Source organism: Staurois parvus, unplaced genomic scaffold, assembly GCF_062004578.1.
Source record: "Staurois parvus isolate SC_StPar_1 unplaced genomic scaffold, SC_StPar_1.0 ptg001137l, whole genome shotgun sequence".
NCBI classification, from domain to species: Eukaryota; Metazoa; Chordata; class Amphibia; order Anura; family Ranidae; genus Staurois; species Staurois parvus.
The window spans coordinates 844,999-872,053 of NW_028318933.1; positions in this window are offsets into that span (position 1 = coordinate 844,999).

Sequence of the window (27,055 nt, forward strand, 5' to 3'; positions counted from 1 at the left end):
CGTTAGGAGCATTTTGGTAGTGTTTTTTTTTTTCTGCTGGACAAATGCTCCTAAAAACTCTACAAAAACAGTTATTTTATTAATAACATTATTATTTCTATATAGATAAAATGACTTCTATAATGCATGTAAAAAAAAAAAGAGAAAAAGCTAGACAAAAGCTGTTAGTAGCGTTTTAGGAGCATTTAGAAGCGTTTAGTGGCATTTTTTTTTTCTGCTGGAAAGATGCCCCTAAAAACTCTACAAAAGCTGTATAATAATAATGTTCTTCATAAAATAACTGATAAAATGACTTTTACAATGCATGTAGAAAAAAAAGAAGAAAAAGCTGTTTAGTAGCATTTTAGGAGCATTTAAAAGTGTTTAGCTGTTTTTTGTTTTTTGTTTTTTTTTTCCTGCTGGAAAAATGCTCCTAAAACTCTACAAAAACTGTATAATAATAATGTTAATAAAATAATTGATATGCATGTAGAAAAAAAGAAAAAGCTAGAAAAAAAGCTGTTAGCGTTTTCGGAGCGTTTTAGTGTTTTTTTTTTTGTTTTTTTTTTCTGCTGGAAAAATGCTCCTAAAAACTATATTCTAATAATAATAATAATTAATAAAATAACTGATAAAATGACTTTACAATGCATGTAGAAAAAAAAGGAGGAAAAAGCTAGATGTTAGGAGCATTTAATGTTTTTTTTTCTGCTGGAAAAATGCCTCCTAAAAACTGTATTATAATAATATAATAATGTTAATAAAATTAATTGATATATAGACTTTTGCAATGCATGTAGAAAAAAAGAAGAAAACGCTAAAAAAAAGCTGTTGGTAGCGTTTTAGGTTTAGCGTTTCTGCTGGAAAAATGCTCCTAAAAACTGTATTATAATAATGTTATTCATAAAATAACTAATAAAATGACTGATAAAAAGCTGTTTGGAGCATTTAGTGTTTTTTTTTTTTTTTTAATTTCTGCTGGAAAAATGCTCCAAAAAAACTCTACAAACTTTTTTTTTTTTTTTTTTTGCTCCTAAAATCTGAAGCTCAAAACATGCCAATAGCCTACAGTAGTAGTAGTAGTAGTAGTAGTAGTAGTAGCTTCTAGGAGGAGGGAAAAAAAACACAAGTAACTGCTTCTAGGAGCTTAAAAAAACACCAGTTTGCATGGAGCCTAATAAAGCTGATCAATAGAAAGAGATGGGGACATTGACAGCCACGTGTTTAATTCCAGAAGGTGTGTGTTTGCTCAGATCTCATCCACACAACTCAGCCCTTCCTGTGTCAACAAGGCTGAATGATCTCAAAACGACCCCTTCCCCGCTTTATGGACTGTCAGAGGGACCTCCATGTGTTCCCAGGCTGTTCCAGCTTTATGAGGATGCCATTTGTTCTGCTTTTATGGAGTCCCAGAAGAAAAGAAAACAAAAAAAGTCAACAAAAAGGAACATTGGAGTTGTGAACAAAGAGTACCTGTCACCCAGACGCCAGGATCGGCCGTGTGCTGGGGTCCGCCGATTTACAGCGATTTATCATGGCCGCCCCTACGTCAATCAGTGTTCTGCACTGTACAGGATTTCTATAGCGCCGACAGTTTGCACAGCGCTTTACAATATAAAGGGAGACAGGACAATAAAATACAAGAGGGCCCCTGATCACAAGAGCTTACAATCTAGATTAGAGCCCATTAACCACTTCATGTCTAGACACTTTTACCCCCTTCCTGTCCAGGCCAATTTTCAGCTTTCAGTGCTAGCACACTTTGAAGGACAATTGCGCGGTCATGTAACATTATACCCATATAAAATTTTTTACAATTTTTTTGAGACCGATAAAGCTTTATTTTGGTGGTATTTATTCACCCCCACCACCATTTTAAGTTTTTTTCTATGTAAATAAAAATGTCCAAAAATGTTTTAAAAAAGTGTTTTTCTTATAAAATTTTGCAAATAAATATTTCATCATAAATCTTGGCCAAAATTTATTCTGTTATCTTTTTAGTGAAAAAAAAAATAACCCAATTTAGTTTATAACCAAAAACACTAATTTTTAAACTTTTTTTTTTTTTTACATTTTTATTTTATTATATATATATATATATATATATATATATATATATATATATATATATATATATATATATATATATATAATTTTTTTTTTTTTTTTTTACACACTGTCACCCTAGCAGTGCATGGTGACACTGTACTACTTGTGTGTGTGTGTGTATGTGTGTGTATATATATATATATGTATATGTGTATGTATGTATATGTGTATGTGTGTGTGTGTATATATATATATATATATATATATATATATATATATATATTTTATTTATTTATTTTTCCCTCAATGTTAAATCCCCCATGGGATCTGGAAAATACATAATTATGCGTGGTTTTTCCTTTAAAAAAAAAAAAATAATAATAATATATGCAGCACAGTGGTTAAATGGTTAGCATTTCCTCCTGGCAGTACTAGGGTCATTGGTTCAAATCCCAACCATCACACCACCTGCCTGGAGTTTACATGTTCTGCCTGTACTTACGTGGGTTTCCTCCGGGTACTCCAGTTTCCTCCCACACTCCAAAGACATGCTGGTAGGTGAATTGTCTCCTGTCTAAATTGTCCCTAGTATGTGTATGTATGAATGTGAGTTAGGGACCTTAGATTGTATGCCCCTTGAGGGTTAGGGACTGATGTGAATGTACAATATATATGTAAAGCGCTGCGTAAATTGACGGCGCTATAGAAGTACCTGAAATAAATAAATGTGTGTGTGCGCGTACTTTTTTTTTTTTTTTTTTCCCATTCAAAGTATATGTATACAAAGCCCTAAAAAGTGTTTGTATACTGTACATATATGTTAAATATATATTTTATTTTTCATTAGAAAACCCCCGTAGCATTCCTGCACCTTGCCACATGGCCCTTAAATGAGAATCATTGGCTAACAATCAGTGTCAGTAAACTGATCCACTGAAGGAAAAAAAAAAAAAAAAAGGTCAACATCATTTTAAATATCCAAACTGGGTATCTTACTGAGCAGTTAAAAAGGTTCTTGCATGCAGTGTGTGGTGGTCCTACTGTCGATAATACATTATTGATGACCTAGGAAGCTAGTGAAAGCTGTAGGCCCTTAATAAGTCGGGTTATTTACGCCCTCTGCACAGCGTTTTGTGGTTTTTAGACACTTTGCTTTCTCCCAGGGGGGCATCATTTGTGTTTAAAAATCTGCAGGTCGGTTCTAAGGTTGTCCCACACAGAGACGCGGTGTCTGAGGCCCGGCCGCTCAATGCTTTCAGCTGTCAGTAATGAGTAGCACAGGTAACCTGTGACTTACCATGACCCGGGGAGATGTCTCCATCACGTCAACCTAGCTCAGAGTTGACCTTTTCAAGAGGTGCCATTGACTTGCAGCATTGTGTGAGGAAATTAACATAATCCCGGGGCTTTTAACTAGAGAATCTCCCACCACTTTAGGTGGATTCATTGGTTTTAGCATCAAGGATGCTCCAAAGAAAGCCAGCAATTATATTTGAAGCATTGGGCAATTACCCAATTTTTCCTAACTTGGTTTTGTGTGCCTATTACACTGTTCAACAGGTAAAAAGTTTTGGGCATAAAATTAGCTAATCTTACATAATTTTGAGGTGCTGAAAACGAAAATGACCCTAAAAAATGTTGATTGGCTCTAGTTTCCATGATATATTCACCCATCTAATGACGTAAGCCATTCAAAATTATGATGCAACTTCAGCTGCATATTGCGCAATTGATACTGGTGACCAATAGAAAATTGCATGTATACTGAGATGATGCAATATTAGCCTTTAATTGCATCACTTCACTGCATAAAAGCTGCAGTATCTGTAGCTGATTGTAGTTCGACAGCGTCTTTACATTTCGTTTTATGCTTATATAGGCTACTCAGTAATGCCTCGAACTTGTGTGAATAAAGCAGATAATTTCTGCTATATCTGCGGTGAAATAACTTTTATCTCACAAAAAGGAGGATAACAGGAATGATTAAGAAAGCCTACAACTTGTATTTTGGCTGCAATATAGGAGACCAGGACAAGAGCTGGGCACCACATATATGCTGCAATTCTTGTGGGACGGCACTGGAGCAATGGTTGAATGGAAAAAAGGCATCTATGCCTTTCGCTGTGCCAATGATTTGGAGAGAGCCAACAGATCATGTTAGTAATTGTTACTTTTGTATGGTGCCTCCAATTGTAAAAGGGCTAAATAAGAAGAAAAAGTTATCTGTGCACTATCTAAATATTCCATCGGCAATACGTCCAGTTCCTCATGGAGAGGGGCTACCAATTCCTAAAGCACCAGAATCCTTTGTGGCTGAGTCAAGTGAGGAAGAACCTGAAGCGTGTAGTCACGTGCAGTTGTAAGAGATAGCCCTTTCCTCGAATACAAGAGAAAAGCCAAGAGAAGCAAAACCGACACAAACTGAAGACAAAACTAGTGAGAATCCTAAGTATTAAAATGATTCAACTTGGCTTATGGCTATAATTTTTCTTGGTAATCCTATGCAATATATTATGCCATTTAGGCTTTGTTATGTAGTCAATATCACTTGCTTTATATTTGTGGAAAGACATCTATCTATATAATTATTGTGCATTATGTAGTCATTACGCCTATAGTAGAAAACTTTCCGTTTACAGAAAAACTAGAGCCAATTGACAAATTTCATTGTTATATTTGAACTCAGAATGTGAAATTCATTAAGAAATGGATCCTTTTGTTTCCAAAACTGGCAAAAAATAAAAATTTGTTGAACAGTGTTATCACCATCAGATCTTTCACATCAGAGGCATTCGTTTAAAAATAGTTGATGTTCATTTTCTGGTTTGATGGAATACTTTTGAAGATTCTTGCCTGGCCACCATTAGTCAAAAAGACTAAAGTCTTGTCAAATAGGCTTCAATTTTATTATGCAATCAATGTACGGTCACAACTATCACATCAGAAACCAATCAAATATCTCATTCATTTTTTTTCTGATCAGTTAAGACTTTGTTTAGATTGGATTTCATTAAACTGAGACAGTTGGCCAGAGCGGAGTGTTGTTAATCGTTCACTGATGATCTATGGGCAGCACAGTGCCTAATTGGCTAGCACTTCTGCTTGGCAGTATTAGGGTTGCCGATTTGAATCCCAACCATGGCACCACCTGCCTGGAGTTTGCATGTTCTCCCTGTGCCTGCGTGGGTTTCCTCCGGGTACTCCGCTTTCCTCCCACACTCCAAAGTTTAATTGGCTCCTGTCTAAATTGGCCCTAGTATGTGTATGTATGAATGTGAGTTAGGGACCTTAGATTGTACCCCCCTTGAGAGTTAGGGACTGATGGGAATGTACAATATACCGTATTTGCCGGCGTATAAGACGACCCCCTACTTTTCCTGTTAAAATATAGGGTTTGAGCTATACTCGCCGTATAAGACTACCCCTCTTCCAACGCACACCAAATAAAAATGAAAAAACATCAGATTTGATTTCAATATGGTATGGTATTTCAGTATGGTATTCCCATGATGGGGTGCTATTCCTCCCACTGACACCAATGATGGGGCACTATTCCTCCCACTGACACCAATGATGGGGCGCTATTCCTCCCACTGACACCAATGATGGGGCGCTATTCCTCCCACTGACACCAATGATGGGGCGCTATTCCTCCCACTGACACCAATGATGGGGCACTATTCCTCCCACTGACACCAATGATGGGGCGCTATTCCTCCCACTGATACCAATGATGGGGCACTATTCCTCCCACTAATACCAATGATGGTGCCCCATCATTAGTGTCAGTGTGTGAGGAATAGTGCCCCATCATTAGTGTCAGTGGGAGGAATAGTGCCCCATCATTAGTCAGTGGGAGGAATAGTGCCCCATCATTAGTGTCAGTGGGAAGAATCGTGCCCCATCATTGGTGTCAGTGGGCGGAATAGTGTCCCATCATTAGTGTCAGTGGGAGGAATAGCGCCCCATCATTGGTGTCAGTGGGAGGAATAGCGCCCCATCATTGGTGTCAGTGGGAGGAATAGCGCCCCATCATTGGTGTCAGTGGGAGGAATAGCGCCCCATCATTGGTATCAGTGGCAGGAATTGCGCCCCATCATTGGTGTCAGTGGGAGGAATAGCGCCCCATCATTGGTATCAGTGGAAGGAATAGTGCCCCATCATTGGTGTCAGTGGGGAGGAGGAATAGTGCCCCATGGTTGGTGTCAGTGGGGGAGGAATAGTGCCCCATCATTGGTGTCAGTGGGGAGAATAGTGCCCCATCATTGGTATCAGTGGGGAGAATAGTGCCCCATCATTGGTGTCAGTGGGGGAGGAATAGTGCCCCATCATTGGTGTCAGTGGGGGAGGAATAGTGCCCCATCATTGGTGTCAGTGGGGGAGGAATAGTGCCCCATCATTGGTGTCAGTGGGGGAGGAATAGTGCCCCATCATTGGTGTCAGTGGGGGAGGAATAGTGCCCCATCATTGGTGTCAGTGGGGGAGGAATAGTGCCCCATCATTGGTGTCAGTGGGGGAGGAATAGTGCCCCATCATTGGTGTCAGTGGGGGAGGAATAGTGCCCCATCATTGGTGTCAGTGGGGGAGGAATAGTGCCCCATCATTGGTGTCAGTGGGGGAGGAACAGTGCCCCATCGTTAGTGTCAGTGGGGGAGAGGAGCGGCTGCTCCTTCTTTCAGTTCGGCTGCTTGATTTTCGCGGGGCCGTTCGGCTCCGCCTCCTCGCCGGTGATTGGTCGCCTGTGTGCCTTTCCAGTGCTGGCGCCCAATCACCGGTGAGGAGGCAGAGCCGAGCGGGCGGCGGGACCATCGAGCGGCCGAACTGAAAGAAGGAGCAGCCGCGCTTCCTGGACCGGATCGTCGTGGGACCGGAGCCAGGTAAGGTACAGCAGCCCCTCTGCCCACCCCTGTACTTGGCGTCCGTTGGAGGAGGAGGGGGGGTGGCGCCGCCCCTCGAAAAAGTGCCGCCCTGACACCGGCTCGCCGTATACCGGCGTATAAGACGACCCCCGACTTTTCAAAAGATTTTCACGGGTTGAAAAGTCGTCTTATACGCCGGCAAATACGGTATATGTAAAGCACTGCGTAAATTGATGGCGCTATATAAGTACCTGTAGTAATTATAATAAATAATGATCTGGTCATGAATTCAATTGTATTACTTCGGAACGGAATATGAGGTTGACTGGTGGAAACCGCTACGATGGATAACTTGCCATCATATCTTCCAACTATCAGTTGAGTTAAACTTTGTATGTGTCATTGATTTATTGTGTTGTTGGCTATCGATCAATTATTCGTAGCGGGGGAGATTGATTGGAAAAGAAAACATTATTGAAGCATGTTTGTCCACCATATAGGCAGATACGCAGTTGTGCTTGGGTATATGTGCATTGGGGTGCATTGACATTTATTGTGGTCCCAATTTTACAGCCAATTTTATGGGTGCAAGTGCATGTCCCTGAAAGCGCTCGGTCTACTTACCCACCCAGGTGTCACATTGGGATCAGCATCTGTGTCCATGTAGCCACTTATATCGCCAACACACACATTCCTAAAAAAACGTCTGAACAGTAAGTGGACACTGTAGCACCCACTAGCTAGGACTTCAGGGCAAGGAGTATGTCCCCAGCACACCAAGGGAGCTCCATAAAAGGGTCAATGCTTTATCGAAGGATCACAGCAGAGGATAGATAAGTTTTGGAGCCACACAGGGCCCCTTCATGCCTGATGAAGGGGTCCTGTGTGGAAGCGAAACATCGCTATCTTGTGATGTGATCAAACAATAAAGCATTGGACCCTTTTATGGGGTTTCCTGGTGTGCTGGTGACACATTTCTTGCCTTGTAGTTGCTGCTTCCCAGTAGACATGAATAGAACCTCCGGCACACAGATGCACATCACGTCCCTGAAGAAGGGGTTCTACGAGGGTCTTGAAACATTGCTTCTGTTTATAATGATGTGATCACTGGAGATCCATTCTGGAGATCCGTGGTGTGCTAGTGACATTCTCTCGCTCTGTGTAGGCAAGGACCGTCCTTCGGTATGGGTATGCTTGTGTGAATGAGGCCTAATATTGTTTATTGAAAGATTGAAATTCTGTCAAATTTTAATAAAAAAAAAAAAAAGTAATTAACTCAAAGGATATTTTTCCTTTGCATTTTGTGGTTGATCAAAACCACATTTTATGCCTATTGTGATTTCAACATATAGAATGAATGAACTTTTGATTCCATCAACTGGCCACCTTGAATGTACATCTGTTAGGTCATGGCTTGGTTTGTGTAGAGCTCCTCCTGGGTAATGTCCCACCAGGGTTATGGAGAAATGTGGAACGGGCAGGGGTCCTACAATAGGATGCATATATCAGTGTCTTTACCCCTGGATGAAGTTGGCGATAAGCCTAGGAGGAAATTACAAAAATCTGTGTAGTTCACAATTACAGGCTACAACCCCCTTTGGTGGTAGGTGTTGACCTAGGCACCATCATTTTCTGTAGGAGCTTCACAAACAAGAGTTTGAACTTTTCAGTGTAGTTTCTCGGGAGAATCTGCAGCTTGGACAGGTTGTAGACCTCCAGATGTGGAGGCACTAGAAGTTCCAACATGTTCCCTATGCATCTGGAGTCTTTTACATTTCCACATCTTGGCCCCAGGAGTCCTAAGCGTTTCAGCAAGTTTTGGGAGTGTTCCAGCAGACAAGGTGTTCTAAAACACTTCCCTTGTATTGTAAATGTGCATTTTAATTGATCCCTTCTAGGCTCCTGTACAGCTGTGTAAACTTGGCCTACAGAAAACTGAATTTGAGACCAGTCACTCAGGGAGTGGTTGTGTTGATGCTAATGTAACAAGACTCTGGTCTCCTTCAGACACCACATCACTAACTGGATGGGAGGAATATGGAAAAAGGGGAAGCTAGTCACTTTTTAAATGGTTTTAAAGCTCAACTCTGGGCCCCCCTTTTCTCCTTTGGAGGAGCCCAGCTCTATTTCTTCTTCCTTTTTTAAAAAATATTTTTTAGTTTACCTTTTTACAAAGTCATTGGGCCAATATAGTTGCTTAAATGGTCCTCTTTCTTTTCCGATCTTCTCTGGTGCTGGGCAGTCCTCAATGACATGGAGAGTGGTGCTGACCTTCACATTAACTCCACTTTCTGCATCATTACATGGTAATTTGGTAATGTACTGTTAAGGGTTCGTTCCACCACATCCTGCACTGACAGTACGTCCTCAGTCTTTTGGGTTTAATGATATAGAGCAGGGGTCTCCAAATGTTTTAAACAAAGGACCCGTTTTCAGTCCTTCAGAGTTTAGTCAAGGTTGGGGGGGGGGTGAAATTTTGCCAGTGGGAATAGAAAATGCCCCAGCAGCATCAGTGGGAGTAGACAGTGTCTCAGGGCTGGTGGTCAGTGGCAATAGAAAAAAAATTGCATGGTGCCTTTTGGTCAGTAGGAGGAGGATTAGAGCCCCCGTATTAGTGGTAGGAATACTACCCCGTCCTTGGTGTAGTTGGGAGGAATGGTGCTCTGCAATTGTAATCATTGGGAGGAATGGTGCCTTGTAGTTAATGTCATTGCGAGGAATGGTGCCCCGTAATTGGCATCATTGGGAGGAATGATGCCCCGTGTTTGGCATCGTTGCGAGGAATGGTTCCCTGTAGTTGATATCGTCGAGAGGAATGGTGCCCCATAGTTGGCATCGTTGTGAGGAATGGTGCCCCATAGTTGGCATCGTTGAGGAATGGTGCCCCATAGTTGGCATCGTTGAGGAATGGTGCCCCATAGTTGGCATCGTTGTGAGGAATGGTTCCCGATAGTTGGCATCGTTGTGAGGAATGGTGCCCCATAGTTGGCATTGTTGTGAAGAATGGTGCTCCATAGTTGGCATCGTTGTGAAGAATGGTGCCCCATAGTTGGCATCGTCGTGAAGAATGGTGCTGCATATTATTGAGTAGAACAGTGTCCCAAGGACTGGAAACAGGTCAGCATAAAACGCTGCATCTAGCCTATCGGCCACAGTTTGGAGACCACTGACTAAAGAGAATCATTGAACCGAGAGACTGAAGACATCTTGTAGTGTAATGGGGTTACTTTGTGGTGGGAATCGCCAGAAAGGAGATGAGTGTCACAGACAGAAACTTTTTTTTTTTTTTTTTTCTTGAAATCTGAGATGGGCTTCTTTTGCCTTTATTTAATGAGGAGTGTGCAGATGACATTAATTTATATAAACCAATCGGCAATCCTTTTTTGTAAAGTTCATACTGAAATGTTAAAGCACTCTTGGTGATATCTGTAGTCTGTGGAGCCAGTGTTTGCCAGGTACCCCTTGGTACGGCTTAGCTGATCTCAGTCCCTTAACTTGCAGAGATTTTCTGGCAGTGCATCTAATTGGATATAAATGATTGCTAAACCAACCATTATGTTTTTAAATAGTTTCATGAGCCCATATTAGGTATGAATTTTCATTATAAGGAAACTATGCTGATGTGATGTATTTTGTAAGGCAGCAGAATTACCTCCTTTAAAACTTCGATGTACCTATTGGGGGATATGTACGGCTGATTTGGAACCTGACCACAAGAGCTTGGAAAGGCTGGACCCTTAGTGAAGTTCAGGTCTCTAGTGAAGGGATAGGTTGTATTCTCAGTGATGTCACTGGTCTCTAGTGAATGGATAGACTGCATTCTCAGTGATGTCACCGCTCTCTAGTGAAGGGATAGACTGCATTCTCAGTGATGTCACCGCTCTCTAGTGAAGGGATAGGTTGTATTCTCCTTGATGTCACCGGTCTCTAGGGAATGGATAGGCTGAATTCTCCTTGATGTGACCGGTCTCTAGTGAAGGGATAGGCTGCATTCTCAGTGATGTCACTGGTATGTAGTGAAGGGATAGGCTGCACTCTCATTGATGTCACCGGTCTCTAGTCAAGGGATAGGCTGCGTTCTCAGTGATGTCACTGGTCTGTAGTGAAGGGATAGGCTGCATTCTCAGTGATGTCACTGGTCTCTAGTGAGTGGATAGGCTGCATTCTCAGTGATGTCACTGGTCTCTAGTGAGTGGATAGGCTGCATTCTCAGTGATGTCACTGGTCTCTAGTGAGTGGATAGGCTGCATTCTCAGTGATGTCACTGGTCTTCAGTGAAGGGATAGGCTGCATTCTCAGTGATGTCACTGGTCTCCAGTGAAGGGATAGGCTGCACTCAGTCTCTCTGTGATGTCACTGGTCTCTAGTGAATGGATAGGCTGCACTCTCGGTGATGTCACTGGTCTTCAGTGAATGGATAGGCTGCGCTCTCGGTGATGTCACTGGTCTTCAGTGAATGGATAGGCTGCGCTCTCGGTGATGTCACTGGTCTTCAGTGAATGGATAGGCTGCGCTCTCGGTGATGTCACTGGTCTCCAATGAATGGATGGCCTGTTAGCACTGTTTTTTTTGCCTAATAGAGGGTGAAATATAACATTAATGGCTGATCATGATTGTTCCGTACTACATAACTAATGCACACTGTTTTCTGGGCAACCCAGAGTGTATCAAGTGGATCATGGGTAATTCTCAGTTTACTGCTAATCCAGAGAGTCGGCCTAGGTACTTGACAACACCATAAATGTACATTTTGGTAGGTGACGGGGTCAGGAGTGAGCTGACAGTTCCCAGGTATAGGTGTAGGGGGTGCCCCTCTTCATACTCCTCTAATCACTCAGCAGCCTGGAGATGTCTGCCTGACCTTTTGCAACAGGCATGAAAAATGATATTTTTTTACATCCCCTGTAAAGGAATGTGTGTGCTATCTGTATGGTTTACCAAACCACAAGCACACGCTGATAACTAGCTCATCACAAACGCCAAGCACTTTCTTGTTTTCAGTGTTTTTCATGTTAGCTGTGTGAGCTGGCGTTTGATCTGAGCTATGTGGGCAATTCTTATCCCGTGGTGATGAGAGAGTAAGCACAGTGGCTCTCATTAGGGTGCTGTGTAGGTCTGTCCGGTGCGCTGCGTTTTGAAGAGTTTGCACCATCTGTCCATTGGTCTATCCAGGCAGTAGGGCTGATTTATAAACGTAAATCGGTGTCCAAAAAACTCCTATAAACCCTGTGAAAAGTCACTAAAGGAAAGTCCCACTTTCACCCTTGAAAGTATTATTATTATTATACAGGATTTATAAAGCGCCAACAGTTTGCTCAGTGCTTTACAATATAAAGGGAGACAATACAGTTCAAAACAAGAGGGATAGGAGGGCCTGATCCTTGGAGCTTACAATCTAGGAGGGAGTATAAATTATTGTCAAAAACCCTTCTTGGTGTCCATACAATTGTAACAAAAAAACAAAATAAAGTCCATAAATCTTTTCTTACAAAAACTCGCCGTATAAATCCAGTAAGTGCCGTGTACCTCAAAATATAATAATACTCCAATAGTGTATTATCCTCACAATATAAATTCATCCAAATCCCAAAATTAGTTATGCCAAAAAAAAACTATAAGTTTCATGCAAAAATGCATAAATCGTGAAAATGCGTGGTGACCCGTGAAACACGTGATAGTGAACCACTCTGTGTATTCTTACTATATATAGTACTTTAGTAAACTCTCGTTATGCAATTCTGCCACATTAGACTCTTACCCAAATGAATAATAAGCCAGCCTTTATAAATAAATCCAAAGGAGGGTACGGATAGGGATCTACTAGAACCTCGTGGGTACCTTTCGGATCCCCCAATGCTCCTTTCAATACTCTTGCCTCCTTAGTACTCCAATACATCCATTCATAAAGAAAAAGCAGATTCATATAGTGCAGTATGTTAAAGATAAAATAGCTCCACGCTTTAGTTTGCTTACATACAATGCCAAATAACTAGCATAAAATATCCCATGATTCCACCATGCAGCAGCTTCCAGGAACACCAAACACTATTACCACTGTTAAAATGGCCGCTCCGCTACTTCCGGTTACTCGGGCAACGTCACGTCCCTTGACGTGTTTCGTCACTTCCTTTGACGTCCTCATAAGGGGTGTCACCCTTTCCAAAATGTTCGAACTTTTGTAAATGCATGCAAAGATTCATCTTTGCTTACTTTTTTTTGCAGATCAGGTTTTTTCAGTCATACTTGTGCACGTGTGGTTTCACTCCTGCGTGGGAGGTGCATTTCAAAATTTTAACAGCAGCTGAATAAACCCAAAAGCTTTAGGTCTCCGCATATTTATTTTAGGCATGCCATGACTTGGTCAGTGTATATTGGAGAATGAGTTCCAGTTGCAAACCACACTTGTTCGTGTACCCTCCTAGTGTAGCTCCACTGGGGTTGATTATCCAGGGCTGCTCAGATTTTCACAGGCCGCTGCTCTGTTACTTCCCTGTCTTTTAGAGGATTCTAGAATCCTAGTGGGAGGAAGAACAGAGTGGGCAACCCAAATATTTGAATATTTATGGAACTCCAGGCAGTCCCTGGGGAGGTGTGCCCAGTAGGTGGTGAAAGAGCCTATAAATAGTCTGGGACCTTAGCAGCAGGGTGCAGAGTTCCTGGGTCTAGTTCTTCTGGAAGGAGATCCTTATGTAGAGGCTCTGCCCCCTGGGGCAGAAGACTGGAAGGAACCATCAGGAAGACATTGTGGTCCCAGCTAGGCTTAGTTGTTAGGACTGTTTGCAGGCTTAAGTCTGGGGATCAAGTTGGGTCTGGAGAAGCTCACTGGAGGGAGCCAGGAAGAAGTTGGTCTGAAAGAGTCCAGCTGTCCTATTATGGTGTGAGTCTACATCTCCCTCGTTAGGAAGAGTCTGGTGGATGTCAGCAGGAGGCAACCGATGATCTTGTGCGTAAATGACCCCGGTGGTGAAGGGTTAGTGACTCTGTGTAGCTTTTAATCTCTGGAAGGAGTACTAGTCACTGGCAGTATAGAGATCCTGTGGGACATTCCTTTTTGTACAGTATAGCCATAGAATTACGGAGTCTTCAGTTTTTCAATTTGTTTTCAATCCCATGCTCCCTTACTCTATCCTCGTTCAACATTCCCAATAAAACCCCAAAAAGATACCCCTAGACTGTTCTTTGGAAAAGTTAGGAAATTCCAGTTTGCCTGGCTGTGTGTGCACGCTAAGTGGGGAAATAGGACTACATTGACGGCTCCTAAGGGGTGTGTGCTACATTAGTAAATTGTTTGCATGTGTGCACACCCAACTGCACGCATCATGACTGCATAGTAAATTCCATGAGCATGTGATTTACATGTTCATACATGGTCAATGTGCTGAGGTAGCAATCTTTTAGGAAATCAGGCTCTCCATTCGGTCTAAAAATACCATTCTACTGTGTTTTTTGAAGATGCTTACGCCAGCTGCAGGTGATGGCCAAACTCTGGGTTTTACAATGCAATACGGCAAGCCTACACAATGCTAGTTGAGGACCCATAGGGTTGTGTTGTTGATGTACATAATCTTGATCCCAGATAGGCGGCTTCTTCACCCCAGAGGATCTCTATGGTCTCTTTGGGTTGTGATGCTCCAAAAAATTTAAATTCAAGTTCCACACCACTGCTATAAGGTACAGATACAACTTTTATTCCAATAAAAATCAGGAGGACAAGTCAAAGAGTAGACAACATGTGTCGGAGGTCCAAAAATGTCTCCATCAGGCCAAACCAGCTGCTGACTAGGTCTGTGCTTGTAATCACACTGGGAGAAATAACATTAAAGATCCAGATATTTTCTAGTCCATTTACATTGTTTTCAATTAATGCCTGATGAAGGTGGTGTTTTTGGACCCATGAAATGTGTTTGATAGACTTTGTATCATCTGCTTGACGTTTAGTTGGAGTAAAATTGTACCTGAACCTCTTGGCAGTGGTGTGGTGCTTCAATTTTCCTATTGGTTACATTACACAATGCTTCCCAGTCATAGAAGTCCAGGCTTCATTGAACAAGTGTCCACTGGGTTGTAATCATATGGGCAAAATGCATTGGTTGAAAGAATAAATGGTATGTCTTTGCCACTTGTGCAGACTGGAAGAAAAAAAATCTTGACTGCTGCAATCCAAAGAGACCTGATGGTCATACAAGTGGAAGCAGCCTCAGTCTAGCTCCAACCAGGCCATACCTTCATTGCATTTCACCCCTACCTCGGGACTTCATCATGCCCTGGGGTGGGGCGAAATGTGTTGGAGTCGTAGCATGGACAGAGCTGTAGCATGGATGGAGCTAGGCTGAGGCTGCTTCTAATTGTATGACTATCGGGTCTCTTTGAAGTGCAGCAACTGGGATTTCTTTCTCCCAGTTTGCACATGTAGAGCCAGGAGAAGCTCTTACCTGAGCCAGCACCCATAGTTCGAGTCCACTGGATATGGCTACAGAGAGCAGCAATTCAAAATATTTTCATTCAGGTTCTTCATCACCAACAAAGCTCAAACTCATACAATTGGGAAGCAGTGTGCAGCCTTGCATTATGGCATTGCTGTAAATCCAGCACTGTGTACATTGTTTTGGCCTATTGACCGCCAACCCACTATCCCAATATCATTTTACTGGATGGAGACAACAGAAAAGGCAAGATGTATCGCTCACTGTAGTCACTAATAGGTGTTGGATGAGGACATGGACAAGAGGCTGCAGAACAGCAAACAATGGAAAGTGTTGGGGTCCGTGCAGATGGTGGTGGTGGTGGTGGTACAAATCTTTCTGATATGTGCATATTTCAATTATAGATTTTGCGGTTTGGTGATCAGTGCTTTCACCTTAACCTACTAGTTGCAGTTGGTTGCCGTAATCCCTTTCCCCCAGACGTGATGAGTCTAAATCCTCATGGGGTTAATAACTACCCAACTAATTGCAGCAAATTGCTGATTATTGTGTTGTCATTACAGCGTGTTGCATTATGATTGCAGCACGCAGGTTCCTCATATCTCTGCTTCACAATTAATCTGTCGGAGATGGAGGTATGTATACACTTGCAAAAAATCAAGTGCTTTTTTTTTTGTTTTATTTTTTTACTGACAGGTTAAAATTGATGTATCTCCCTCGTGCCTCCCTGTTTCTTTAAAAGAAGATTTATGTCTGCAGGTTGGTGACAGTTCCTTGATTAATATGCAGGCGGAGAGCAAGGGGGTGACAGGATCTGGCTGTGTGATGTGACTTTTTGTTATCATTTGCCTTTTGCTGGAAAGCGATCATTTATATGGCACGTTGTACAGAAGCAACACAGGAACCCCCTTGCTCCATAGAGAGCTCATGTCACACTCCAAATCTCACTGCCAAGGTCGTCCCCTCATATAGTTCATTCTCTTTTAGGACTGATCTGTGCATATTAATAAAAATGAGTGACGTAGCCTAGAAACAGCTTTAGCTTCCAACAGAGTATGAAATTCTGTGCTATGTGCAACCCAATCTGTCCATTCTATCAGCTGTTATACTTGGTATATGTAGGTCAGGAATTACTTGCTGCATATTTGTTGCTGGTGGGAACCCCTGTTGGGATTTTCTTCTATCTGCCTCTCCTCTAGGGCCTGAGTTGACCGCTTTTGGACTTGCATTGGTAGTTATGGCTGGACATACCTTAACCAAAACAAGATTTAGCTTGTTTTTGGCAGTGATCCTGAGAATAGAGGGTGGGGGGATTCATATTGTCATATGATTCTTGCTGCTCTTCTATATATTAACTACAGAGGGGGTTTCTGCTTGGAATTAAGGCCATTTAAAGGACATACAACCCATGTCCCCTGGCTTTGCCTTCAATGCAATGAACCTTTTATAGAAGCGTTTTTCAACCTTCTCACTCCATAAAATATTTTCAGGTCTCAAGGAACCCTTGCTAAAATTAATTGGGTGGTAGTGGGAAGAATGCCTCTTACATTGGTGGTCGTTGGCAAAAATTTGCCCCTTGTTAAAAATTAATCAGAATGCCACCCTTACAGGTAGCAAAAAGATAATTGTCATACGAATGGCTCTGCCAAGTGATGCTGGACCTGGGACTGTGCATGCTCCATCAGATGGGAGGTCAGTCAGCCACATTTCAAGGAACTCCTAGCAACCTCTGGTAGAACCTTAGGGTTCCTCGGAACCCTGGTTGAGAGTGCCTGTTGGTGTTGGCCCTGAAAGCAACTTCTGGTAGAACCTTAGGATTCCTTGGAACCCTGGTTGAAAATGGCTGTTGGTGTTGGCCCTGAAAGCAATCTCTAGCAGAACCTTGGGGTTTCACGTAACCATGGTTGAGAATGGCCGTTGGTGTTGGCCCTGAAAGCAACTTCTGGTAGAACCTTAGGATTCCTTGGAACCCTGGTTGAAAATGGCTGTTGGTGTTGGCCCTGAAAGCAATCTCTGGCAGAATCTTGGGGTTTCACGAAACCATGGTTGAGAATGGCCGCTGGTGTTGGCCCTGAAAGCAACTTCTGGTAGAACCTTAGGATTCCATGGAACCCTGGTTGAGAATGGCTGTTGGTGTTGGCCGGCCCTGAAAGCAATCTCTGGCAGAACCTTGGGGTTTCACGAAACCATGGTTGAGAATGGGTGTTGGACCTGAAAGCAACTTCAGGTAGAACCTTAAGATTCCATAGAACCATGATTGAGAATGGGTGTTGGCTTGAATGCAACCTCTGGTAGAACCTTGGGGTTCCTCAAAACCCTGATTGAGAACGTCTGTTAGTGTTGGCCCTGGAAGCAACTTCTGGGAGAAACTTCGGGTTCCACGGAACCCCCGTTGAGAATGGCTGTTGGTGTTGCCCCTGGAACTATGCAGGCACCATCAGATGGGATTTCAATCAACCTCAGCTCAAAGAACCCTAAACAACCGATGGAGGAACCCTAGGTTTCCAAGGAACCCTGATTGAGAATGGCTGCTTTAGAGGATACTTTCTATCATACTCATTTTATTAAATTTAGGGGCACATGTTCACAAACAATACTGAGTAGCTGAAAAAAGCAGGCATTCCCACTTCCATTTGGCTGATATGTCTGGGCAAGCTTTTAGAATCCAGAAGGATGCTGATGTGTCTAGCAGCCAGGTTTTCCACATGGAGCATATATAAGTTGGTTGGCTCCTTGACAAGACCTTCCAAAAGAAGGAAATAAATGGATAAGTTAACCGTGTTTAACTTTGCAAACCCTGATTTGTATGGCTGTAAATAGGTGAGAGAAGCTAATGTGTTGCCACACATATATACATGTTTACCTAGAGTTACTTTTTTGAGGTTTTTTTTTCCTGAGTATGATGCAATGAGGAAAGGTGGAAGCAATAATAGGCTTGCCTGCTAATTATATGGGTATGTGTCTGTACACACATATATACACACCTTGATATGTATACAGTGTTTGTATATATACCCACATATACAAGGCCCTCGGTGTGCGCTGGGGACGCATGTAAAATAAACAAAGGTAACCGACACTGGCGCTCAGGTTGTGTGTGCCACAAATGTTTATTATTGTAGTATCTGATGCAGTAAACACACTTTGATCATACTAAGTCTCGTGTTTGTGTCCACACTTGTGAAACACGGGAAAACCACGTAGATGTCAAATTTCAGAGATCTGTAATATCTGTGCTGCAGACCATCCACCCAAGATGTTAAAGTGTACCTGGCTTCCATAAACAATACTGGCATATGCTTTATGCAGAGAACCGGTATTTGCTAGGAACTGCAGTTCACATTATGTTGGCATGATCCAGCTAGTTGTAGACTTAATTATAATAAATAATTAGGAATGAAATTTTAACTCCGGAATGTTCTGCTGGTTCAGTGGAAAAATGGTCATTTTAGGTTGGTTGTCATTGGATAAGTATCAACATACTGTATGTTGGTGGAAAAATGTCCAGTTGTGGAAAAGGGCTCATGTTGGTGTCAGTGTTTTAGTTGCTTGTAGGACGCTTGGTGTCTCACGTTGTTGGCTCTGGCTTCACCAAGTGATGTTTTAATCTAAATAATTCTTTTAGGGAGAATCAAGGAACCCGGTTTGAGTTTTGGGTCCTGAGGGTACAGGCGTTGACATCCTAATTTTGAGTGATGAAAGAGAGTATAGTTCCCAACTGTCTCCTTAATTTGGATGGACTGTCCCTTTTTGAGGAACCAAATCCCTTTTGTCTCTCCTTTTTTTTTTTTTTTTTTTTCTCCTTCTCCATTGACCTTCTTGGTCTGATGTGTACACTTCTAAAATGACATGGATTTTTTAGTTATAAAAAGTGTTATACTGTATTTTGACAAGTCAATAAAAAGCACTTGGGTTGTGGTGAGGGTGTGTCCTTTACCTACATACTTTGTTCTAAAAGGTGGCCAGCTTTATTATCTAAGGTACCTCCGTTGCGATTTATGTGAGTGGGTTGCACCAGAACTGCATCATGTTTTCAGGTGCCATTTAAAATTAATGGCACCTAAACACTCTGTTCTGCAATTTCTCATTTTAACAGAACATTTTGAAATCGCATCGGCTTCGATGGGCTGATCGGTCGGGCCTTCCTTCGATGGGCCGACCGGTCGGGCCTTCCTTCGATGGGCCGACCGGTCGGGCCTTCCTTCGATGGGCCGACCGGTCGGGCCTTCCTTCGATGGGCCGACCGGTCGGGCCTTCCTTCGATGGGCCGACCGGTCGGGCCTTCCTTCGATGGGCCGACCGGTCGGGCCTTCCTTCGATGGGCCGACCGGTCGGGCCTTCCTTCGATGGGCCGACCGGTCGGGCCTTCCTTCGATGGGCCGACCGGTCGGGCCTTCCTTCGATGGGCCGACCGGTCGGGCCTTCCTTCGATCAAAGGAAAAGATCGATTTGAACAGTCAATTGATTGATCAAAGAGAGGCTCCAAAATTGCAGCTGTATCAAAATCCATGGATGAAGGATGACCAGGGAGGAGAGGACAGGGTTAAAAAAAAAAACACTGAATCCATCAAAGTCATATAGGAATGATTCTTACCTATGCTGATGCGACTTCTGTGAGATAACATAGAAGTCAAAGTGGCTGAAATCTCATTGATGTCCACCAGGAACCATTTCCTAAAATCGCACTGTGCTCCATTGCTTAGAAGGGCACTATTGAATATAATGTGATCTCCCTTGTCATGCGATTCTGTACACCAGGGCTCAAGAACTTCCCACAGGTTTGTTGCAGTTTCCATTTATTTCAGTGGAGTGGTGCATTCTTGGTACTTTTTTTTTTTTTTTTTTTTTACTGGACCAAAAACGCAGCAAGCAGGTTTTTTTTTTTTTTTTTTTAAACCACAACTGATGTGCAACAGACCAGTGTGAAGCGCTACTTTTAGGATTTAAAGGGATGCTGTTGTTGTTCTGCTTTTTTTTTTAACTAAAGAACGCACCAAAAGTGGATCAGTGTGAAAGCGGCATTATCCTTTTATTTGTGCAGTTTATTCAGGTTTCTTGTACGCAGAACAGTGCGATTCATAAAGGGAGGCGCAAAAGATGATTTATTCATAATGGAATGAACAGAACTGTATTCACATGAAGAGACATGAACTGTCCAGGTGTTATCTCTGCATTACAAATGTTCGATGTGAGCCCTGTTGACGACATGACTGATGTTAAGACGGTACTCTGGTTCTGTCTAAATGGTGCCAGCATGTGTTCTGATATGGACTCCGGTGCTTCTGCGTTGCCTCGTCTTGGGTCGTTCAGGTCCTGTGACACACGGCAAGCAAATAAACACAATAACTTGAGATCTGTTGCCTTTGTCATTTTCTGCAATTATTTATTTATTTCAGGTACTTATATAGCGCCGTCAATTTATTCAGCACTTTACATATATATTGTACATTCACATCAGCCCCTAACCCTCAAGGGGTGTACAATCTAAGGTCCCTAACTCACATTCATACATACACATACTAGGGACAATTTAGACAGGAGACAATTAACCTACCAGCATGTCTTTGGAGAGTGGGAGGAAACTGGAGTACCCGGAGGAAACTCACACAGGCACAGGGAGAACATGCAAACTCCAGGCAGGTGGTGCCGTGGCTGGGATTTGAACCAGCGACCCTAGTACTGCCAGGCGGAAGTGCTAACCGTTTAGCAATTGATCGTTTACCATTGTTGGTGCAGAAGTAAAAATGTTGTTGCGAGAGCGACAATGGTAAACGGCAATCATCTTCTGTGTCACCAGCGAGGCTGACATCGAACATTTGTAGTGCAGAGGTAAAACCTGGAGAGTAATGTGTCTTTTCATGGGATAACAGTCGTGTTCTGAATAGATTAGTTTTACTTTTGCGCCATCCTTCTTTTTTTTTTTTTTTTTTTTTAATCGCTTTGAATTACAAAGCTATTTACAAACGAATTGAAGGCTTAAAACATGTATAAAAATAGTTTTATTATGAATGGTTTAAAAACAGAAATGAATAAATCGGATGCAGGCATTGTCAGGAGGAGTACTAATCTAATATTATATTGTAAAGCGCTGAGCTTTACAATATAATATATGTTGGCGCTATATAAATCCTGAATAATAATAATATTAATAATCTAAATCTCTATTAAAAATAGGCCTGGTGGGGTGGGAATGGGGGGGGGGGAGGAGACAGGGCTAGAGCAGGGGTCTCCAAACTTTCTAAACAAAGGGCTGGATTACTGTCCTTTAGACTTTAGGGGGCCAGACTCTGGCAAGTGAGAGTAGGAAATGTATTGGGGTCAGTGGGAGTAAACAAGTTCCTATCTTTTGGTATTGGTGAAGAATAGTGCCCCATTGTTGGTTTCATTAGAAGGAATAGTGCCTCATCATTGGTGTCATTGGGAGGAATAGTGCCCCGTTATTAGTGTTATAGGGAAGAATTGTGTCCTATTGTTGTTGTCAGTGGGAGGAATAGTGTCCCGTCGTTATTGTTATTGGGAGGAATAGGGCCTATCATTGGTGTCATTGGGAGGAATAGAGCCCATCATTGGTGTCATTAGGAAGAATAGAGCCCATCATTGGTGTCATTGGGAGGAATAGAGCCCATTGTTGGTGTCATTGGGAGGAATAGAGCCCATTGTTGTTGTCCATTGGGAGGGCTAGAGCCCATTGTTGGGTGTCCATTGGGAGGGCTAGAACCCATTGTTGGGTGTCCATTGGGAGGGCTAGAGCCCATTGTTGGGTGTCCATTGGGAGGGCTAGAGCCCATTGTTGGTGTCATTGGGAGGAATAGTGTCCCATCGTTGGTGTCATTGGGAGGAATAGTGTCCCATCGTTGGTGTCATTGGGAGGAATAGTGTCCCATCGTTGGTGTCATTGGGAGGAATAGTGTCCCATCGTTGGTGTCATTGGGAGGAATAGTGTCCCATCGTTGGTGTCATTGGGAGGAATAGTGTCCCATCGTTGGGAGGAATAGTGTCCCATCGTTGGGAGGAATAGTGTCCCATCGTTGGGAGGAATAGTGTCCCATCGTTGGGAGGAATAGTGTCCCATCGTTGGGAGGAATAGTGTCCCATCGTTGGGAGGAATAGTGTCCCATCGTTGGGAGGAATAGTGTCCCATCGTTGGGAGGAATAGTGTCCCATCGTTGGGAGGAATAGTGTCCCATCGTTGGGAGGAATAGTGTCCCATCGTTGGTGTCATTGGGAGGAATAGTGTCCCATCGTTGGTGTCATTGGGAGGAATAGTGTCCCATCGTTGGTGTCATTGGGAGGAATAGTGTCCCATCGTTGGTGTCATTGGGAGGAATAGTGTCCCATCGTTGGGAGGAATAGTGTCCCATCGTTGGGAGGAATAGTGTCCCATCGTTGGGAGTAATAGTGTCCCATCGTTGGTGTCATTGGGAGGAATATTGCCCCATTGTTGGTGTCATTGGGAAGAATAGTGTCCCATTGTTGTCACTGGGAGGAATAGTGTTTTATTGTTGGTACCAGTGGGAGGAACAGTGCCCCATCATTGGTGTAATTGGAAGGAATAGTGCCCCACCATTGGTGTGAGTGATAGGAGCAGGGCCCCAATCATTGGGGTCATTGGGAGGAAGTGTGCCCCAATCATTGGGAGTAATTATGTCCAGTTGCTGGAGTCAGTGGATGGAATAGTGCCAAGTAAAGGCAAGCAAAGGGCTGCATCCAGACCACTGGGCTAGATGATGCTGGACATCCTCCATCCAGGAAATAATGTTGGCTTATCTGACTTGCTTCAGCTTCTGAAGCACATTGTGAGAAGCTCACAGTGTGCATTGAAATCAGAGTAAGCCATTTCAGCACAATAGAGGAACCGGTACAACTGCAAGACTGAAGGGAGTTCAGCTTTAGATATGACATTTTTTTTTTTTATAGAGGGCTCTAAATCAGACCATGGCATGCAAACCCAAAAGGGTGACCGTTGCTTCATATAAAGGACAGTTGGGAACCATGCAGCGCTCCTTCTTATTTCTGACATGGGCCTCATTTGCATCTAGGGCTTTCCACACTCCAAACTTTCCAGTAGCCACTTTCCAAATTCCTCTGCACCCCAGCCTTGGAAGAAAAGCATCTGGTAAAGATTTCCTTTGGCCCACGATGGCCTGGGGGCTTGTTCTTTTAGATTAGGGAAAGAGGCCCTTTTCTGGAAAGGAAAAAAAAAGGGGGGGGACTTAAGTGGCGTCCTTGTTGGAAAGCTAATCCCCGAGTACACCTGTGTGGGAGCGCGGATTAGTGAAGTGTGTCCATCAGCTCACAGGCCTGAATGAATTGTCCGCCCGCTTGCTGCTCTTTGAGACACCTTATGTTTCTCTTTTTTTTTTTTCGTACGTTTATATGGAGTACAATGGAGATTTGTTCTGAGCTGAATGGAATTTTAATGGGCAGAGGGGGTGACTGTGAAAAAAAAATTGGGATTAAAACACATGCAAGAAATAAAAAAAAAAAAAGTGTGGACAGTATATCATGTCCATAGCGGGCTTTTGGTGTGAATGGTTGTGCAGATGTGTTGCGGCAAGGCCGATCCACTCACCACCTCGATCTGCTAAATGCAAGCCGCCTGCTGTCTTGAGTGTCCGTTGTGTGTAACACTTTACAGAGCTTTATAGAAGCTGATGTGGTAAATCCCGTAGTGATGGATGAAAGTGATGCCTGTGGATGTACCTACCCATCGGTTTTATCAACGGTCAGAACTGATTTCCACCGGCAGTTTTATTTCTTTATTTTAACGCAGAACTGCTTCTCCTTTCACTGCCCAGTCACAGGTTGGGGGCTGGTCCGGGACAGCTTGAGTTGAATGATGGCGGCCACCAACCGGGCTATTCATTCTCATCTTGTTTTATTTAGCTCGGTTAAAGATAAAATAACCAAACTAGTCCAGAGATTTCCTCCGCAGTACTGCTTTTCTGACACTAGATGTCTTCAGTCTGGTGGCCAGCATCATTCAACTCATTTTGTCCCGGACCAGCCCCCAACCTGTGACTGGGCAGTGAAAGGAGAAGCAGCACAGTGGTGAGTTCATCTGTCACTCTGCTCTCTCCTCTTGTCAGCACTTGATCTGGTTGGCTTCTTGTTGTGTTTTTCTCTTCCCCTGTCCCATTGGATGATTTCAGCTTACCACCTATTCCTGTCTCAACTCAGAATGTTGGATTTCCCATTATTGTCCATGGTCACCAGAATAAATAAAGAACATACCCGATGGGAACTCAGACAGCTGTAAAACATTACAATAAGTGTTAGATTTGCTCGCTCTATTCAAAACTTTAAAAAAATAAAATTGGCTTTGCATACACTTTTAACCTCCCTGGAGGTATTCCCGAGTGTAGCTCGGGGTAAAGTTTCAGTACCACAAGCGGTAACCCCGAGCTACACTCGGGAATACACTGCAGCATTGCTCCGGGATCTCTTCTTCACTTACCTTGTCCTGCGGTCCCGCGATGTCCCCCCTGCAGTGTCTTTGGCAATGTCCTCCGGCCGATACCAGCATCTGTCTTCTGGATTCCGTCCCCTGCGACGTCAGGACGTACGGGGACGGAACGGCGGGTAATTTAAAAATGTGAAAAAGTGACATTCACTAAATACACTAAAATCACATAGTAAAACATTCCTGTATCAAACCATTTCACATACATTTTGTCCTGAGTGCTTTGTCCTGTGCCCTGCCTGCATTTTGACTGTTCTTTCTGCCTGGAAACTGAGAAACGTCCATGGCGTCCAAAAAGCGTCCCTTTAGGTCAAAATCGGTTTTAGACCGGCTAGAGAACAGCGATAGTAAATTAGAACCACTTGCAGAATTGAGTGATAATGATTCGTGGGGGAAATTCCTCATCAGACACTGAAAACAATTCTGCGACTTTGCTCAGTGATGTGCGAACTTGGCGCTATATTTCAAATTTCAGTGTTTTTGGTTTGATTATATTATTGAATTTAAATGTATTACTTTATTTTTTATGATTATTTATTAAATTATAATTTATGATTTCATGTTGCAAATTTTAACATACCCGGGATGTTTACTAGACTCTTGTTCGGACAGATTTCAGGGAGTTATTCCTAAGAATGACAGGCCTACAATAAAAAAACACATATTTCCATGCAAAAAAATGTACCGCTTTGAGCACAGAAATACTGTCATAATCAGACCGCTAGGGAGGTTAAGGCTGCTACCCAGTAGCTTTTCCTGTCTCCTCTCCCCCTCAGTGATCATTTTGTACAGAAACAGGAGAGGCTGGAGTAGGGGCTGATCTGTGTCAAGCATTTGTGAGCACAGCCAAGAACTACAAAGGCAACAGCAGGGGTGGACTGACAACTCATGGGGCCCCCAGGCAATAAGGGCTCATGGGGCCCCTGTGTCCTTGCCCACACTCAAAGCACACCTAAAAAAGCCTATAAAAGGTACCAGGGGCATTTCATGGGGCCCCCTACTGACCCCGGGCCCTCAAACAGTGCTCGAATGGTCAGTCTGCCCCCGGGCAACAGGATTTACATGATTGTGTCATCTCTGAGCCAGCATCTCAGTCCAGGAAGTAGATGGTGACGTTGGATGATGCCTGAACAAAGATGGCGCCGTCCTTCTGGGGAGGAAGGCATACACAGTGAGAGTACTGTGATCTCTGTAAGAAGTAATAAATACCTGGAAGTGTTAGGCTTGCACAGTACTGATCATGTACGCACCACGGGAAAAATATATATAAATTCTGATGCCGAGTCCACTTTAAAAAGAAGAAGAATGCACAGTAACATGTAGAACTGTGAAAAGAGCGAATGCAGGATTTATACTGCACCAGACTCCCGTCCTTTCTGCTCTGCAATCCAAGGTCACAGGAGACTGGCACAGCCGTGCTTCCTCGCCGTCTAAAAAGGGAAGCATAAAATCAGTTTATTTTAGGCTATCGATAAGCAGACTATTTACTGTTAATTACTATCAATCTACAACAGAACCCTCGGCCAAAATATAAACGGAATCCGATTAGAGCAGGCGCTGGTTTCTATATATTCCTTTTCTGATCTATGGAGCCCTGCGAGTTTTCTGTCTGTGACACAGTGCCATCTACAGCCCGGTGATGAGGCCTGGTACGCAGGGTGCCCGCTCACAGCACATCCATTTAGGGGGGTTCAAGATGCACCATAGAAAAGACAGATCGGCGCCCATCGGCGCCTCTGCATCCTCATCGCCAATTGTCCTCTGTTTTTCTGGAATAATTCATTGGTCACTGGACCTCAGATTGATCCCTTGTGCTAGAGCTGAAGTAGTTTAATGCTGCTGATAGTCTTGTTGGTTAGTAATTATTTTTTTTAAATTATTATTTTATTATGTTGGTTATTGATTTTGTTTAAATAATAATTTAAAAAAAATATTAATACAATTGTAACAATAAAAAATGTTAGGAGCATATTAATCATATTACATAAAATAAATAATACTTTTAATTAAAGTAATAGTAAATATTAAGAGTACTAATAATAATTCATATAACAAGTATTCATAAAGTGTCAACCATAAGCTATTATTTTATTATTGACACTATGTATAATTTTTAGTGGTATTATTTATTAAGTGTCAATAATAATAATAAATAATGCCACTAATAATTATTATTTTTGACACTTTATGTAGAATTATTAGTGGTATTTATTATTATTATTGACACTTTATAATTATTAGTGGTATTTATTATTAAGTGTCAATAATAATAATAATAAATA